Source organism: Helicoverpa zea, chromosome 10, assembly GCF_022581195.2.
Source record: "Helicoverpa zea isolate HzStark_Cry1AcR chromosome 10, ilHelZeax1.1, whole genome shotgun sequence".
Lineage (NCBI taxonomy): Eukaryota > Metazoa > Arthropoda > Insecta > Lepidoptera > Noctuidae > Helicoverpa > Helicoverpa zea.
In genome coordinates, this window is record NC_061461.1 from 6,704,559 (window position 1) to 6,719,542 (window position 14,984).

The 14,984-nt window shown below is 35.6% G+C and overlaps 1 protein-coding gene and 1 non-coding gene across 2 annotated transcripts in view; both read right to left on the reverse strand.

The window, feature by feature from the left end:
* The window catches only part of LOC124634000 (monocarboxylate transporter 10-like), an 89,777-nt gene that overhangs the window by 30,083 nt on the left and 44,710 nt on the right, over positions 1-14,984 (reverse strand). The window lies entirely within an intron of this gene.
* Positions 10,544-10,615, reverse strand: Trnag-ucc. The gene has a single exon. It is a non-coding gene; the product is annotated as a tRNA-Gly (tRNA).

The window sequence follows — 14,984 nt, forward strand, 5'->3', positions numbered from 1 at the left end:
GTATAAAATGCCTGGCCAGTAATATCGACTGAAAACAGCGAGCAATATTTCGACGGGACAGTTGCACCGCGACCGCGCCAGTTTACGAGGTGCGAAGTACGAACGATTCGCTTCCCAGATTTATGTCCCACTTGATTTGTGTGGGTGCACCGCTCAATACAATCACTAAGTCAATCCGCCGATAAATCACACAGTTCACGGGTACGAGGTTTATGCTTTCAAAATATCGCGTTATAGAAAATGTGAGTGTATTTTCGTCAGCGGCCGTAGATGGAAGTTCGAACGTGATCTATTCTATGTAGCACTTCGTATGAACTGCTAATATAAATAGTACACGTTTTTTAGCTCTACTTTCTATTGTTGGTTATGTGCCCAATATTGATTACTTTAGAAACAGTTCGATTAAATGAAGTACGGCTGCTTCACCTGACTCCAATTAGATTAATAAGTTCATTAAAACCCACGCGGTCTGCACGCTTAGCAAATCGGCCAATTTGCCAGTTTTAAACGTTTTCGTCTCCCTTAAAAGAAGTTTGATTATAATTTAAGATAGAGCAGATGAAGTACAGTTTTAAAGACTTTTCGTGACGTGCAAACAGACTGTATATTAAGTTAAGATAAAGAAACTAATTTGGGGACAGTCCACAAGTATCCTCGCCACTGACTTATATTAATGAATGAGTTTTAAAATTGTGTGCAGTAGCGAGCACGCGGAAGGGCACGATTTATATCATAGCATGTTTGAGCAATTTGTATGGGCACGACGCAACATTGCTTGCATAAATGCAGTCGCTGTCAGTTGTGTAATCTAAAGGTCCTCTCCTTTTCGAAGGAAGATTTATTACTTATTAAACCCACAGATTACAGAATTCCTCCTAATTTTCAAACGAATTTTACTATTTCTGCGAGAGATTTATGGCCAAGCGGCTGACAATTTATCCGTGTTTATGTTTTCAGCACTGCCCCATATTTATGACTTTATATAGAAATGCTTGGCTTTGTTACGTCCTATTTAATACTAGCTTTTTCCTGCAATTTTGCCACGTCCTCAAGAACTTCTTCACATGCCCGGAGAAAAGTAAACCTACCCAATAACAGTCTCAAGGGTCACCTATATTATTACTTAGCAGGATTACCTTTTCCTCCATTCCAGGGGTTCACATTTCCTCCTACCATGTTTCTCACGTAGGGTACATACAATTGTATGTGATTTATTGGAACTTGCCTTGTTTTTCATATCAAGGAACAGAAAAACAACTTATCAATAAGTCTCACAGGGGAAATTGATCCCGTTTCTTCACTCGAAACGTCGTAACTTTGATCGTTTCACCATAAACTACTGAATAACTTAAATAATTGTAATTTTACCATATTTTTCATGGAGCGACTTCTTTTCTGTTTTGTAAGATAATCTCTGTGATAAGGATCCTGGCACATCGATTGGTTTGTCATAATACATTACTTCTATAAACAACAATTTTAAATTGTTCATTTTACTGAGAGTGAGTGCGAAATATTCGCTATTTGTCAGCTAAAACAAAGCGCGGTCGGCAAGAGTAGTCTAAATCCAGGGTTCAACGATGTCTCGATGTTTTATCATTTATTTCAAGAATCTCAACAGTTGAGCTTTCGATATACTCATTCATGTGATTTTAAAGTGCATACACTGAACGAAATATGTGCCCCCATATTTTAGGGGAAAAGTTAATGTTCTGGGTATAAAATATTGTTTCTGCAGCCTTATCATAATTCAATGAATGGGCATATTATTACAATGTGTACGGGCTAAAGCAATTAATCTTATTGCCAAACGCACGCGGTTGGATATCCAATACAATCAACACTTGTGTGTTCGTTTCCGAATTTATTACTATCTTGTGGTTTACATCTGTAATTTGACAGTGTTTATACGACTTTGCATGATGCGAAAAAAGTATTAAGATTTTTAATAAAAATCTTGAGCCTGTGTATGTGTAATCTTCGTAAATTATTTTGATCAATCTCTACCTATCTATATATAAATTAAAAGTATTAATTTTATTGTAATTGTACTTGAAATCGTACGTTCCTATGGAAATAAATCGCTTCTATTTTCGACCTCGGCCAGCCCTTTTTGTCGGAAATAAATTGTAAACATTAACCTTAATATATACTCGTACTTAATCAGGTAATAGGAAAACCAAATCATTTTTTATGAGAGTAATTTTCAAAACCTTTAAGTGTAGATATCATGTCAATTTATAAATATTCCGAAAGGATTCATAATATCAGCATAAACCAGTTTGATTCAGACTTACCCCAGCTTATATCTTTTTTACAAATATTTCGCTGACTTTCTTATCGTGCTTGCCGTATGTTGTATGAACGTTGATTATAGGTAACACAAATAGCTATCGCAGTGTCGCATCACGACCAATGTGGGACGTGTTCGCACGGAAAGATTGATGGCACGTAATGAACCGAAACGCCGCCGTGTCAAAAGTTCAAAACCGTGTAAAGTGGTGTCAACACATTTGGACCACAGACTAACGTTATAGACTTTATACAGTTCGACCATCGACATCTTTGAGATGAAATGACTGGTTTAATGTACTGAGCTTCCGACTGAATGTCGTGGTGTGATTGTAGATATAGTTAATTTGTTTTGCTTTACGATTGTTTTTCTCACAGTACTTTTGTATTAAAGGAAGTTATAGGCGTAGTTTTCAATATACCTACCTAGTCAGTCGTTTCTATATGAAAAGTAAGAGATCTGATTGGTGTACCTGACATTTAGTCTGTGTAAATAACTTTGCGAAATATATAAGTACACGGTGATATAAAATGACACCTTATTGACGTTCGAGGGTTCATGAATTGCAATTTTTTTCTTCCAAAAATAGATGAATATTAATAGGTGTAGGTACGTGTAAGAATACTCAACATAAAAATAATCATTATTTTGTCGAAATGGACGCTTTCAGAACCTAAACGTTTTCAGCAGGTGACCAATTTATTCCGTCTGATGTGTTGAATTGTCTCTAGACTTGAAAACACTTGTATAGCTGCGAACGTTTTTTTTAGTTTGTTAGCTAGACAGAGTGCGATTGCATTTTCTTAGTCTGCGTACAAATTAGACGGAAACGGCCTACTACCATAGCGCCATTATGTTATAATGTTATGTACGATCCATCTTCCTCCCCAGCATTCATGTCAAGGATCGTTTATCATTTATAAATCGCAATCTCTTAAGAAATTTATTGTTTATATTTCTGATTATCCTCGGCGCCCATATTTGTATAAGATTGTTGCTGATGCGGGATGATTAATCGATTTGTCATCACTGAGGTTTCTTGAGAGTAAACCTTAATTGATTTTAATATCAGTTTATGTCATAACACGTCTTAATTATTTTCCTTATCGACTGGTGAACATCAAAATAAACTTTTTTTGTTCATCTCTAGATACGAGCTTCCCAAGATGGAGAACTCAGTAATTTTTTGATGTTCTGTCGATTATTATATAAATTCAATTAAGAAGAAGTCCTGCCATCAAGATTATCTGGTTATAGAATGACGTGTCACAATTTTGGAATATTTAGGGTTAAACCCAAGTAGCACAAAACTGTTGCTTAAGAGCTTTAGAGCCAATCCGATTATTACTAAAGGTGTCAAGCTTAAGCGCCAGAGCGTGCACTACAGACCTTATGCAGCAGCTTTGCAGCCAAAGGGGCACAACTTTTTGCAGTCTATAGTTCCATTAGAAGTTCATAGTAGAGGCATAAAAGCGATACAGGAGCGGCAACTAATAATTAACACCATACTAAAGCTCTTATGGCGATGATTGAATGAATGTAGCTGAATGACGAAAACTTCACTGATCGTTCACCTTGTCTCTCATTTATAAAATATATTTGTTGTTCCTGAGTCAGACATTACTGAATACAAATAAATATTAAGTGAAGGTAAGTGTTTTTGAGCTATATTTTGTATTATATGGTAAGTAGCTACAAACGCAGATCAGTTTATCGTGAATATAGTTGATATTGTTGAAGTATTTTTAACGCGCCTCAATAATTACCTCAGAATATCGTAAAATATATAAATTATTATTATATAAATATTTTTGTATCACATACCTACACGATATTGAAATTACATACTGGACTACATTCGTTTTTAGTAAGTTGCTTGTTCGATATTTAGATACATTTTACTACCAATGCGATAAAAACCTATTAATTTCTCGATTATTAATAAATAATTATCTTGTAAACATGGCGTCCATTGAAAGCAGCTTTAAGTTGCAACTTCAACCTTAAAAACTCCTCTCTGCGCGTCATAGCGCTAAGTTTCACTCTTCTGAAGGTCCAAGTAATATCTGTACCACTATTGCAGTTCAAGTCTGTACTGTGATACTGCAGATATCAAACCACACTATTAATGGCTACTTGTTTAGAGATCCGTAGAAGTCGTTGGAAACTCTATAATACGATGATATATTATTCTTAATTGTTTAACACTTAATTATTATGTGTTACCTTGTTTTCAGAGTACCGTTCAAAATAATTCAAACTTATAATGCACAACAAAATAAACAAGAACTTTGCATATGTCCATCTAAATGGAAAAAAACGGAGTGTTTCACTATACTTGAGAATAAATAAATGGAGTTACTGATTTTTTTTATATTCTTGAATAAATACATACTTTCTGTTATAAGTTTTTTTTACTTCAAAACAATCATTATTTTTCCTCTGTAACTGATTCGTTATCAGTAATTGAGAAAAAAAAATATACGGGACCCTTCCTTGTGTTTGTGAATAAAATAACAGAATGTATCCAAATGAGCAGGCAATGTCTATTAACCTCCTGCTTCTATTGTGGAGCCTTAATGTGGCTATAAGTAGAACAGAGGTTCAAATTCCTACTTAAGCCTGCACAAAAGAACAAATCACTTCTGCAATGGAACCTTTAGTGGCAGAAAAGTGATAAATATATCTTTTATACAGTTCCGTTAAAAAGTCTACAATTAGAGTCTTTATGCAGTTCTAACGCGTACATCAGCGGCAATAGAAACTTTTTAGCAGCTTTAACCTTTAACATAATTGTTTGAACTCTCTTTTAAAGATGTAGGCTGCAAATGGGTTGTGGAATGATCTCTTGTAAAACCTAGAGTGACATTTGGTTCAGTTTCTGCTGCCTTAAGTGATATTTACAGCTATGACCAGCTACGGAAGCAATAGTAGAACTTAAAGTTACTTTCGGAACCCCTAAAGTACTACTGTACAGCTAACAGTTGCAAAATAGGCTGCTATTTCCACCAGTGTGCTAGTTGGGAAGTTCTCGAGAGGATTTAGCCATTTCCACGGACAACATTTAAGTTTTATTGGACCACTGGAGTGAGTTGTATTGGAACATTTGTATCTCTGTTTTGATATTTAATGAATACATAAATTATAAATTAATTGCTACCTGTCACCATAAATTGTTTTAATTACAAAAATCAGGAATGAAACGTTAAATAAAAAATGTCGAAAGAACTGATTTATATTGGCAATTTCACCAAGAATCGAATGCCTATTTTATTGTATCTTAAAGCCGTTCTACGAGTGACAGTCCTCTTATTTGTTCGTCGTAAAATGACAGCTTTGGTGATCATTTGTGGTGCTTACGAACCGCTTTTACGAGGTCTAAATAAAGGATTTCTTTTAGATGCCAGTAACTTTTAAGCCGACTTCCAAAATACAGAAAAAACAAATGACTCCTCTTCTTAACTGCTTAATTATGTTGTTCAATTCTGTACAGATTGCTAAAGAGTCGGTATTTTGAGGTACCTGCATTGTCCCACAAGCTTTTTAGAATCAAATATTCTTCTCTATGTTTTTTCCTTTTGGAAACTTTAGTTGCTTGAGTCCAAGTCACTGGCCAATTGTATTAAGACTTATCAGGTCAACCAGGCACGTGTCGTGTCAGTAATGACATGCAAAGGTCACAGCTACAGGGAATAGCCGGTTCCAACGTTTTAAAAGTAAATACACTTGCTACATTCACTTTCGAAAACCTTTCTTAATTGTGGAGCAAAGGTATCATGTGGATTAAATGTGTAACAGCCTGTCACGTATGCTGCAGATTTCATTTTATTTAGCATCCATTATATCCTGACCTGTGGGGACAGATGAAACAAATTTTGTTCAAGAGAATTTGAAGTGAGAACTGTATGGCTTTAAAAGAACACTTCTAAACGAAGGTCCAAGTAATACTGGACGCTAAGCTTGCCCTGTTGCCCTCTAGTTGCGTGTTTAATCCAACTGTCAAGTAGTCAAATTCCATTAAGACATTATCGTCTAGTTATCTTAATATTCGGGCACACCTCAATGCTTTTAATGTTACTGTTAATTCTTTTATTTTGTTCTGTGTTAATTCAGACAGCTATTAGATGTGGTTTTTACACCGCTCGTTTAATAGACTGATTGATTGACTTCTACGATACCTGGTAAGCAGGTTCAGAGCTTCATGGGTTTTTGCAACGTTAACGTTATGCCCAGCATATTTTTTTTGCCTTTGTTCTACCTACTGTTCGATATCGTTGTGAGATAAAATGTTAGTTCAGTTCACTGGTCTCAGAAAGCTAAATTACTTAGATTTACTTATGGAATGTAACCTATTCTTACTATCGCTAATTTGCTCTCTCGTCCGTAAGTATGAGTACCCTTTTCTAATAATCTTTATTCCTTCTTGAAATTTCTTTTAACGATTTCCTTTTGTTAGGGGTCTGCGAAGCGAGGTAAATAATGAGTAGCTGAGCGTTAGGAAATATACTCATAATCTTACTTCAGTGCAACTTTTCTTATTAGAAGTTTGTTTGAAATTGAGAGTTAGAGTTGGAGATGCTATCCTCCGATTTCACAGTCGGGTGCTCTCTTGCATTGCTATTTTATTTTTAGCGAGTTGTTTCACTGACCTGCCAGTTCGCTTCAAGTCTTACCTGCTCTATACACTATACACACGGGTAAAGATACATTTTACATTTGTCTGTTTAGTGGCTGAAAAGGTTTGCATTTCTTTATTCTTATTTCGATTGATCTTTTCATATTCCCGGTACAGAAAATGCTGCATACAATAAAATATACATATTTTATGTGTATCTCTTACTTAGCGACTTTGTAGACGCCATCAACGTTTATGAGAGTTTTATTTGCAACTACAGTTTAATGATCGTCCATGGTATTTACCCAGTTGTTAACCTTAAAAAACAGTGTTACCCTACACTACTCAGTATCGGATTTAAGAAATTTATAAATAGACCACCAACGAGTGCAGAAACCATATAATTAGTAAATATGACACGGGGTTTATGTTTAATATTAATTAATATTCAGCATAATATTCAGCATAAAGTAAATTAAGATTACAACTTGAACGAGTTCATCGTGTAGGTAGTAATTCTTATGTATTGTTAGCAGGTAAAGGAATTGCTACCTAAACAATACAAAACAAGTGAAATATAAAGAAAACAAGTGAAATATTAGGTCCTTACCTATGAAATTGCCGTTTTGCGGTAACGGCCATTTTAAATCATAATATTTTTTGTTTGGCTAAGAATTGTAATTTCAAATTAATTTTCTAAAAAAAACATGGAATTCATCTTCCAAAAGTAGTCATTAGTTTATTGATTAGTGCTACATTGTCATCGCATTTCAATCTTCTTCTTCATCATGGATACGTTAAAAAATCAAGTTATTATGGAATATGAGTACCGTGGTGCAGCAACGCGGCACAAGCGGCACGTAACATCAACGACGTTTACGGAGCTAACACTGCTAACCAACGCACCACCTGTTATTGGTGTGCTCGCTTCCGTTTTGGAAATTTCGACCTGAAAGTTGAACCGAAGACTTTGGTCGACAACGATGAATTAAAGGCGATTGTGGAAGCTGATGATACACAATCTACGGCTAAAGCTTTCCACGTTAGCGTCAAAACAATATTGATCCATTTGCGTCAAATTGGCAAGGTGAAAAAGCTTAACAAATGGGCGTCTCACGAACTTAATGAACGCTAGCGCGAAGTACGCGTCGAGACGTGCCTTGCACTGCTCAACAGACACACAAATGAATGATTTTTTCCGTCGTTCGCCAGTCACCAGACCTTGCGCCCACACACTACAACTTTTTCCAGAATTTGGATAAGTTTTTGTCGGGTAAAAAAATCAGTATCTACTCGAGAGGCAGTAAAAAATGCCTTTGAACAAATGGTTGCCTCAGGACCAGCTAATTTCTTTAAGAAGGGCATCAATTCACTGCCACTGCGTTGGCAAAGAAGCATTGATTGCGTGGGTAATTACTTTGATAAATACATGAAAAAAAAAACGTTTAAATTTTTCCATACAAAACGGCAATTTCATAGGTAAAGACCTATTATAAAGAAATAAGAGTGAATCGTGTATCGAATTGGGAATCTCTTCCGAACATAAAGTCGTCTACATTAACAAAATATGACATTGATGTGTAAATAAATCGTTATCATTGACAGTTACCAGCACTTGTAAAATATTTATGCATTGTGCAATAAATTATGTTCTTGCCATTTTTTTTTCATTTCTTATTCAAGAGCGCACTTTGACTGGTGACTACTGAAACTGTCTTTATCGTAACCATAGCTAATTTAACAAAGATAAGTTAGATAAATATCTTAATATCCAAAGAGTGTGTAATTATTTTTGTTTGACATTCTTCTTATCTCGTAAACAAGTTTCAAAAACTGGACCTGAATGGCACACCCTGTGTATCTCGTTATTTGGAGTCAGGTCTACTCCAAAACCAAAATTCGAGTAGGTAGACATGTTTGCTTTTTATTTTACACTTTTTATTGCTTTTATATATGGATCATATTTTTCAAAATTATTTACTCGATTTTAAGTGTTATAAGTGCACTTTATGTATGTACCTAATTAAGGTGAGTTTTTATGGATCAATAAATTTTCACCATACGCTCGTTCAGTAGATAAGGTGCTGGATTTACATTTAAGTATCGATTTAAACGATATTAGAAGTGGGATTTTATTTCTTTGCTAAGTTGCGAGTTCTACCTATATGTAAAGTTAACATTCGTTACTGTTTAATATTTCCATGTGTACATAGCCTTTGTTATTTTGTGTCTCTTACTGGCCCGCATTTAGTGGTCCCGAGTGTACCTTAGTCGAAAGTTATATCGAAACCCTCTTTAGCCGTTGAGGGAAATTTGCCAATACCGCCATTAGGCTGAACTAACCGCATAACAAATATCTTTTACGGTGTCCTGTGACGAAGGGAGTGGATAAGTGACAGAGGCAGTGGTGGAAAGTTCAATGAACTCGTCATTGCGCCCGCGGGAAGCATTTTATTATCACGCCCAATAAACTTTCAATGATAACGGCGATCAATGGCGCTAGGAATCAATTACTCAATGATTTATTGACGATAAAAGTAAGCTGAAGTAGGTGAATGTTTTTGCGTCCGATTATACTGCATTTTTCGTAAAAGTGTTGATTTTAAGGCGTAATTCTTACGTTCCATAAAACTTTCTATTTATTTATTATCGTTGGTAGTTATAAATTAGAGTTACTTAAGCGGCTGACTATAAAACTGCCGTGTACCTTTAACTGTATGGTACCTATGAAGCAGAAGTCATTTTTTGAAAGTTAGAATACTAGTATGTACATTGTACAGGACCAATCACTCTAGGACCCTGCAGACTTACAATTTCATCTAAGCTTCTCTTATACAACATACAAACTCTGATGTAACAATTTTAGATACAAAAAGAGTATGAACTCTTTTACACGCTTGCACAAATATCTAAAAATTAGGCCGCTACAATCTGCCTCTGTTTCACGCACATACATATGTAAAGGAGTGGATCCTCAATACGCAATATACTTATTGGTTGTAAAAATAACAGCGTGAATATGATTAGCTGATTAGGTTAATATAACATTCTATCATAACAAGTTAATGTAACAATAAATTCCGTAAAAGCATGTACGCATAGGTATTTATATCACACATAACAGTTAAGAGCTCACTTATTTTCCTTTTGCTTTTGCCCATAAAATATATTGCCCGGTGAACATATTGTGTATATTGGTTTACTTTTACGACTAATAATATCCTTGTTTACGACCGTAAGATTGTGACATAACATACCCTTACTGTAATAAGTTGCCAATGTTAGTACGTGGAGTAAGTATGCGAATTGTACGTACATAATCGTACCAAAAAATGCCATAATCCTTACCGAACTATTTAGTTCCTTACAGATTTCCTAGCCGTTTTCTCGCGGTTTCACCTACTTCCCTGGGGAACTATTGGCTGTACCAGGATAAAATATAGCCTAAATAACATGTAACTCGGGAAAAGTGTCGTTTTCTAACAGTGAAAGAATTTTTGAAATAGGTTAATTAGTTTCGAGCCTCTAGGGTACAAACAATAAAAAATCCTCTTTATTATGAGTAAGTAAAGATTAGGAAATTCTTCTCTAAAACTAAAGATGACATTGATTTATTGAAAATATAAATAAAAGTGTGCGTTGGCCGGGAATCGAACCCGGATCAACTGCTTGGAAGGCAACTATGCTGACCATTACACCACCAACGCCGCTGAAAGAAGGCTCTATTTGAAACGTCTGTTACAAAGAGCTACCTGTGTTACCTACTATTAAAATGTTACTTTCTAGTAAACCAACAAAGATGCGCGCCATGTCAGTCATTACTGCTGTGATCGTAGAGTTCAAATTACAAAATCCAATCGGCGACATTATAATAAAACTACTTCTCACAAACCCCAACTAAAACATAGAATCATCTGTGTTTGGATAGCTGTTTTCAGGTGTTTGACTTCTGAATAGACGTTCCAATCTTAGGTTGTTTAAATTATTATTATTTACTTTGTTGGTTGTATAAGTTATTATACAGCCGAAAATCGATCTCAGTGGCGTGCACTTGGAGAGGCCTATGTCCAGCAGTGGACTGCGATAGGCTGATGATGATGATGATGATGATGATAAGTTATTATTATAGCGTTACAACTTACAAAATAAGCTAGGTACATTACACCCCTGTAAAAACCACACGTAAAAACATCTAAGTACAACGAGCCCAAAAAATACTGGTCTCTTATTTTCAGGACAAATCGAAACTCTTGTAAATTCACTGAAGATGCAAAAAATTGCTAATTACATAAGTATACTTATAACATGACCTTAGGCCATGAAGGATAGGTACTGTTATATGATCCAATTAATTACGCATTTATTTATTACCATTTTTTTAACCTTCATTGAAGTACTCGCATTACCAGACTACCTTTGAATACAATCTGATAATATTTTTACTTCAATACAACCAGCAATTAATTCTGCGATCTGCATCTTATTGAAGTAATGAATATATCAGTTAATTAGTATGAGGGTCCGATACTTGGTCCCTTGTTCAATTTTAATTATTTATCTCGATGATTTCGTGTTGTTGTATAATTATTAACTTACAAACCAAAACCATTAATATTTAAATACATTGCAAAGGATTGTTCAGTCGGCTTTCACTTAGTGTACAAAGGCCGCTTTTCCAATGGGCAACTCTATGTAGCACGCTTAGGTACGTGTATTTAATCCGGAATATCTTGATTTTTTTACATAAGACTCATGTAAGTTTTACACCATACATATATTTTATTTGTATAATAAATGGCCAAAATAATTAATACAGCCAGTCACTTATAATGTTAGGGCCGAAGTCTCTCAAAAATTGTGCGAGATATAGGTACCTTACCAAAGAAAAATGCAGAAAGCAAAACTGAATCGACGGGTAAAAGGCAAAAGGGGTCAAGCACCACAAATCATATTGTTCAGGAGAGTAAAAAGAAAGTTTTAAAAAATAATATCTCTTTATTGCTTTATTGAATCACATCACAATCTTCAGAAAAGTTTACTAAAATACAATGTTCTTTAATAATTTTACATCAAAATAAGCCTGAGATCAATAGTTTCAAAGATAGATGTCGCTTGACCCCAGGTTTTAACCATGTTTATCGTTTTCGCGAGGGGTCAAGCACCAATATTTAATGTTGGAATATTTAGATTTTGGCCTAAGCTCCAGGCGCTGGCGCGCGCTTAGTGGATCAAATGCAACGTAATGAAAATAAAATTATTTAAGAAAGGGGCCAAGCGCCAATTATGTTTAGTTGACAATTTTTACTATTGGTGTAAGCGACGTTATAGTTATTAAACAAATGTTGCCTCGTTGGTCTAGTGGTCGCAAGTGTGGCTTCTGAGCACGAGGTCTCGGGTTCGATTCCCGAGTCGGGCCGAAATCGCTTTGTGGGTTTTAGAAGACTTTCACAAAGCAGCCCGAAGCCTGGAAGTTGGTGATTGATTCACCCGTGCATCGGAGAGCACGTAAATGTCGGTCCTGCGCCTGATCTCTTTCCGGTCGTGTCGGATTGCCGTCCCATCGGGCTATGAGAGTGAAGGAATAGGGAGTGCACCTGTGTCGGCGCAAATGCTTGTGCACTATAATATGTCCTGCGCAGTTGGCTAATCTCCTTACATGAGAACAGCCGCCGTAGCCGATAATCGGCTAGGAGGGGGGGACATCATCATCATCATTAAACAAATAAAAGAAAAATGGATACAAACGACATATTTACTTCTAATATTGTTTTTAAAATTATGCCAAATGACAAGGCGATACAAAAACGTAATACACAAAATGGTCCTTCAACCAAGCAAGATAAAGTTGGTGTCGCTTGAGCACTTTTGGCAAGTATCGATTTGGCACTTCAGTACAAATAATTCTTTGGTGCAAGTGACTTTTTTTCATGCTAGGAAAACGATATTACGACCATTCGAAAGAAAAAATAGTGGAGTTGGGGTCAATAAAAAAGTAAAAATCGCAAAATGTGGCGCTTGACCCCTTTTGCCTTTTTACCGTCGGAATATTTCAAGTAATTTTATTAACTATCAACTGGTTGTAACGTGTCGGTATAAGTATATCTATTGGTACCCATGTGTGTAGGTGCTCTTGAAGATATTTATTCTTCAGTCACCTTCAGTGGCACACGATATCATGTTTGAAATACACAAATAAATAACTTACAAGCATTTATCTTCACATGTCGGATAAACTTTCTGTACGTAGGCAACATTAGTGGTCGTTGAACTAACACGAGTATCATATTTTATTATTAGATTCATTAAAGGAGCACTCGAGAGGAAACTTATATTCTACGATAAAAATAAATAAACTAGATTAATTAGTCCTTAGCAAGAAACTGTAAACTTTGTAGACAACCGCCCACGTGCGAAAATCAGGCTTCCGTTGCAATTATGAACACCGCTACAGACGAACAGCGCTTAACGGGCGACTTATTATTATAGACTCTATGAAACCTCTATAATATAGTTTACAAATTATGACGGCATTCTAAATTAATTAATAAGTATTATCTTATTTTTCCTAATCTTTGTGTTTGTTAAAATAGTAACTGATTTGCGTCTTCAGCCATAACTGTCGTTCTTTCATATTTTCTACCCACAGGGACCACTTTTAAAAATATCGTTTTATTTTTATATAATTTACAATTGTTTACCAACAATGGATTCAATGGGCTTTGTGGGAGTATATTAAAATAAGATATGAAACTGCAGACAGATCCGTTCATATTTGCAAAGTAATGGTCCAATAAATAAAACGAGTCAAGGGGAGACAACAGTGGTTTGTCTTTAATATGACTTTATGAAGTTTCGTGATAACTTTTAAAGTCATAGTGAAGAGATACAATGTTTTTACAACAATACTTAACCACCTTTTTGTTACAAAAAGTCAAAGACTACTTTATGCAGAAAGTTAAGCCTGAAATATACCTCCTATAATATATCTTCTCTCCTCGTATTGCATTATAGATAGTTACACAACGAATAATCCAATGCCTTCAAAATGCTTACGATAGTCCGAAGTAGCGTCCAGAAACATTCAACCGGTGCACCGTCCGTTTTGTTACGTCCCAGTGTGAAAGGGGTTAATAAATTTATTTACTCGATGTTCGTAAAACAATGAAATCTAGTTTCCCTTCGCTCGCTACCAATTATTCGTTGGCTTTGTTATTATTTTTTCAGTTTGCACGTGGAAGGCTTTGTCATTCGAAACTATTGTTTCTAGTCAGGGTGTTGCGTTGCAGGTGTTTTGAATTTCAATATGGGCTTGTTTGTACGAGTTTGGTTCTATAAAGTAGGATGATTTTCAGCTACGTTTTATGTCTCCTTACAAAAGAGTAGCGCTAAAGAAGTAGTTGTAATAATATTGTGAAGTCTGTCCTTTTTCATGTGATAAGAATATAAATCAACGGTTAGGTCATCTTTTCGTTCCTATCTAAAACACCACTCTTTAAAAAATCTGTAGTAAATACATACATAGATCATATTATACAGAACGACAGTGTGAGTTAGCTTTACCTACTAATTGTTTTACTAATCATGAGGATGTTCTAGGCCCTCTAGGCACTGATCCAGATCTATCCTGCGGTCCTAACCTGTTACTGTTACAGCCTTTTTATCGTCCCACTGCTGGGCACAGGCCTCCTCTCACATGGAGAAGGATTGAGCATTAATCACCACGCTTGCTCAATGCGGGTTGGTGATTTCAGACTTTATAGTCCAGGTTTCCTAACCTAATGAAAGCTAAATTATTTTCTTATCATGAGATTAACTAATGTGGGTAGCGAGACTAAAGATAGATCAATCTCTATTTCTGTACCTACAATAGTTACTATGATGTTGTACAAGTATTATCATTGTGTTTTATCGTGAACTAGCCGTTTTCCCGCGGTTTCACCCGCGTCCCGTGGGAGCTACTACCCGCATCGGGATAAAATATAGCCTATGTTACTCGCAGATAATATAGCTTTCTAATGGTGAAAGAATATTTAAAATCGGTCCAGTAGTTTTTGAGTTTATCCATTACAACCAAAC